This window comes from Pteropus vampyrus, unplaced genomic scaffold (assembly GCF_000151845.1).
Source record: "Pteropus vampyrus isolate Shadow unplaced genomic scaffold, Pvam_2.0 Scaffold2, whole genome shotgun sequence".
Classification (NCBI taxonomy): domain Eukaryota; kingdom Metazoa; phylum Chordata; class Mammalia; order Chiroptera; family Pteropodidae; genus Pteropus; species Pteropus vampyrus.
Genome location: NW_011888783.1, coordinates 373387 through 378295, shown reverse-complemented (window position 1 = coordinate 378295; position 4909 = coordinate 373387). Strand labels below are relative to the sequence as shown.

Genomic DNA, 4909 nt, shown 5'->3' with positions numbered 1-4909 from the left:
ACTCCATAATCATACAAAATAGATCAATCAGCCTCGAATTTTAATATCATAGTCAGTGTAACTTTAATAAAAATACTACTATATACATTTAAAATTGGTACATAATTTGGTTGTATGCATAGCACTACCTTTGCTTATAATATTTTAGCCAACAATAAAATGTAGATTTTTTTTGTTAATTAATCAGACAAACTTAATCAAACAAATGAACAAGAAATATCATTTATATAATAGTAGCACATTTAAAATCGTACTTAAATGTTGGGACAATAAATATTTCAGTAACCATGAAAGCAACAGAAAACTGAGAAAACTTTAGAGCTAACCTAAGATATCCACTGGTAGTCATGGCAAACACAAGCTTTGAAAATGACAGGATTAAAAAGTAGTTTAGAAGCCATTAATATTCAAACTTACATGCTCTTCTCTAAAATAGGTTTTATTCGTCCTTGTCTTTCAACCCAACTATCAAGCTATCCTATAAATTCCATCGTAAAAGTATGTAACTTCCTTTTTGTTTTCTTCAGTTGTTAACACCCGAAGTAATGATCTTTCACCTGATTCCTGAATTTTAGAATATTCTCCAAATTGATTCCTAGTTTCCATTTCCTCCCTGCAATAATCACACCGTTGTTTTCTGATCATATCACTGTCTTGCTAAAAAATGCCTCACCAATTTCTGGTTTGCAACCTCGAGAGTTCCCCCTGGTGAAATTCGAAACTGGCCCTGGTTCAAGGAGAGCAAGGAGAGACTGAAGAAAGAGACAGACCACTCCAGCCAGATTGCTAGGTGGCAGGTTTAATAAGCAAGGGAATTTACATATGAGGTTTGTCTCTAGAGACACTAACCTACATTTTTTTTACCTTATTGTTCATTACTTATATACTTGTACTTTATACTTCAAAATAATGGACTACTCCATACTTTCCAAACATTCTGTTCTCACTCTCCTTCATACATACAATCCACTATGTCTGGAAGTATACCCGCCATTGGTTTGCCTATTAAAACCTGACCTAGTTTTAATGACATCCACTATTTTTGCATACATTTTCCCTTCTAGTTGTACTTTGAGGAACTACTTCTTGCCCTCAGGACCAATTCTTGATAGGCTGTTGTTCTCTGCCTTGCTTTCCCTAAGCTAGTCTGTAGACATGCTCTGCTCCTGGAATTACACCAGGACTGAAATCTGTTAGATAACAGATATCACTAAGAAGATTTCATGGGATCATGGTTCATTAATTCCCAACTTTCAGATAGGTAAAGTTATTCTGCTTTCTGTCTTTTGAAGGTTGGCTTTTCCAAATTTCCTTCATTTCTGTAAATCATCTAATTTTTATAACAAATATATTTTTTAGAAAATTAACAGAATCATGACGCCTAGCTTGAAGTCAAGGAATTCTAACCATTAATTTGCATTGCACCCTTCTCAAATAATACCTCCTCAGTAAAGATATTTATGACCCTGAAAACTAAATTTGACTTCTTACCTGTTTTCAAAATGTTGCCTATGGATCAACAATATCAGCATCACTTGAGAATTTGTTAAAAAGGCAAATTCTTGGGTCCTACCTCAAGATTTATTGAATCAGAAACCACAAGGATCAGGATTAGGAATCTATATGCCCTACAGTATGTGGTACATTATTTTTCTCTTATATTGTGGCTTCAATTATAATCACTTTTATATTATACGTTCTTCCTTTGTTCTATCCCTCCACATTATTCATCTTTGCATCTCCAATAACATCTAGTACAGCATCTCACATACAGTATGAGCTCAACAAATATTTGTTACATTGAATTAAATATGTTTATTCAACAGCAGCAATAAAAGCAACTGATTATCATCCACCTTATTTTCACCTTTCATATTTTTGTGTATCAAAATATACAAAATGTTCATCTTTTAATCAAATACTAACCCTAAAACTATCTGGAGCATAAATTATTAATTACTCATAGATGTATAAGAATGAAAAAGAAATAGTATTTTCAATGTAAATTCAACTTATATTTAACAGTTTCTCTATTGTTCCTCTGACACAGAAAAAAAGTCATTTGTCTTTTACCCTAACTATGTTAATAAAGAATAAAGTTCTCTATGCTTCATTGGATTCTTTCTTTTTGTTGAATATAAATATAACTACATCTGTGACAAATTATGCTTATCTGTTTTCTATGAATTCTCAAAACTAATAAGTAATAAATTTTTCATATCTTCTATCTCATAAATCTCAAAGGCATTTGCAGAGTGGGAAAAGAGGTATCACTGAGGACTGGATGATTAAGATGCCCAAATATTCTACTCTAGCTTTGGCTAGCATTCTGGTTTTATCAGTTGTTTATGTTATACTCAACCTAACCCTAACCCTAAAAATAATGTATGGCATAAGCTGTTTGTTGTTTTTAAAATAAGCTTTTTTCATAGTGTTTTAAAATATATTTGTTAGTTGAGTTTGAGATCCTGAGCTTGCTATCAGAGTGATGATCAGCTTGGAGCTTACTTTTGCTTTAACAGTGTAACTCAAGCTTCTTACAGGTCCAGATTAAAAAGTTCTGGACAGAGCAAAATTAAAGTAATGCAAACATGATCTATGGCCATGCCACTCTGAACATACTCGATCTCGTCTGATTTCAGAAGCTAAGCAATGTCGAGTCTGGTTAGTACTTGAATGGGAGACCACCTAGGAAGACCAGGTGCTATAGGCTTTTTAAAAAAAATGAAATAAAGTAATGCAAATGAGTTTCTTTAACTGACTGCTTACTCTTGAGAACAAATTCATAACTATTCAGGATTTCAAATTTCATCAGACCCATTCTCATACTATCTTCACTCCTCAACAACTCACATTTCACAAAAGTAAGCACCAAACACGTAATAAGACATTTTGTTGCCCAGTCTGATTAAATAGTTATATAATAAAATCTATTACTTTGGTTAAATAACATTACTGGTTATATCACAATTATTGTTTTTGGTAAATCAATTCCTTTCTTGTTGAACTTTTTTATTTTTTTATTAATTGAGTCATTTTTTTTTCTATCTAGTTTTATATGTACCTAGCAATAATTTAACCCCAAACTTTCCACAGAAGCATGTATTATCTCAGCACTGTCAAATGTATCAGGTAATCCATCTGGTAATCCATCTTTATTCCATCCTCATACTTACTAGGGAAATATAGAATTCTAGAATGGAAGTAATTTTTGCCCAGATATTTAAAAATACATTGTTTTTGTTTTATAGCCTCCAGATTTTTTTTTTAATGAAGTCCAGTGATATTCTAATTTTCAATCTATTCTGATTCCCAGAATAATCTTCTTGAATTATTTGTTAATAAATTTCTCCCTTATCCCTCATGGTTCTCCCATTATAGAATTCTCCTTTGGAAGATCTGAACTTCTACATTGTCCCTCTCACTTTCTTATCTTTTTATTTTCCATTTCTATGTCCTTTTATTTCACTCTGGCTCAATTTTATCTTACAATCTATCAAAAGATTTTTTATGCATTCTCTATTTTTAATTTCTAAGGGCTCTTTGTTCTCATAATATTTTTCATACCAAACTACTCTTTTTTTATAGCTGCAATATTTATTTTTCTTTATGAATATTCAATACAGCATTTTTTAATTTTTCTTCTGCTTTCTGCACAATCTTTGTTTTCTCTGAATTCACTTTCCATCCTTACTTCCCATACCCACTCCTCTGTCATTCATTAAGAGTGAAATAACAAAAATCTGATGGGATAAGCAGGTAAAACAATATTGAAAAATAAGAACAAAGTTGAAATACTCATGCATCTTAATTTCAAAATTTATAACAAAACTACAGTAACCAAAATTGTGTTACTGGCATAAGAATCTTTATATACACACACATATTATATATATAGTAACAAAGAAAACCAATTGGTTTCAATAAGGATGAAAGATTATTCAATGAAGAAAGAAGAGCCTCTTAAACAAATTGTTCTGGGGCGACTGAATATGCACATGAAAAAAAAAAATAAAGTTGTCCCCCTACTTCACACCACATTCAGAAATTAACTCAAAAAGATGATCTATATAAATATATGGATTATAGAAATTAAAAATATGATTGAAATATAAAAGCATAATAGTGTATATTAATAAGATACTATGCATGGATAATAAAATATAAAAAGTAGTATAAAAATTTGAGTTAAAACTGTAAAACTTTTAACAGTAATAGCTATGTATCTATCAACAAATACCTCTAACTGAAAAGACTTAAGTGCTCCAACCAAAAGATAAGGTGGCTAAATGGATAAGAAAACAAGACTGTTACATATGCTGCCTACAAGAGACTCACTTCAGATCAAAAGATACAGACAGACTAAAAGTAAGGAGATAGAAAAATATATTGTCATGATATACCTAGAGGGTATTATACTGAATGAAGTAAGTCAGAGAGAAAAACAAATGCCACATGATGTCATGTACATATATAATCTAAAGAACAAAATAAATGACAACAAAAAATGAAAACAAACTCATAGATACAGAGAATATTTTGAGGGCTACTAGCTAGGAGGGGGGTTAGTGGGAGTCAGTGAAAAAAGGCAAAGGGATTAAGAAGTACAAATAGATAGTTTTAAATAGTCATGGAAGTATAAAGAATAGCATAAGGAAAATAGTCAATAATGTAACAAATATGTAAAGGGGAAGATGGGTCCTAGATTTAGTGGAGCGATCACTTGTGAGTTATATAGATCTCTAATCACTATGCTGTACAACTGAAACTAATATATTATTGTATGTCAACTATAATTGGAAAAAAACTCATTGAATTATACACTGTAAATGTGAGCAATAAATTGTCTATTATATTTCCATAAAGCTGTTAAAAAAACAACAACAACAATAAAACTCCTAGAAGAAAA

General features: G+C 31.0%; 1 pseudogene; it reads left to right on the top strand.

The window, feature by feature from the left end:
• Window positions 1–2594: 2594 nt before the first annotated feature.
• Window positions 2595–2713, top strand: LOC111739525 (annotated as a pseudogene).
• Window positions 2714–4909: the final 2196 nt, after the last annotated feature.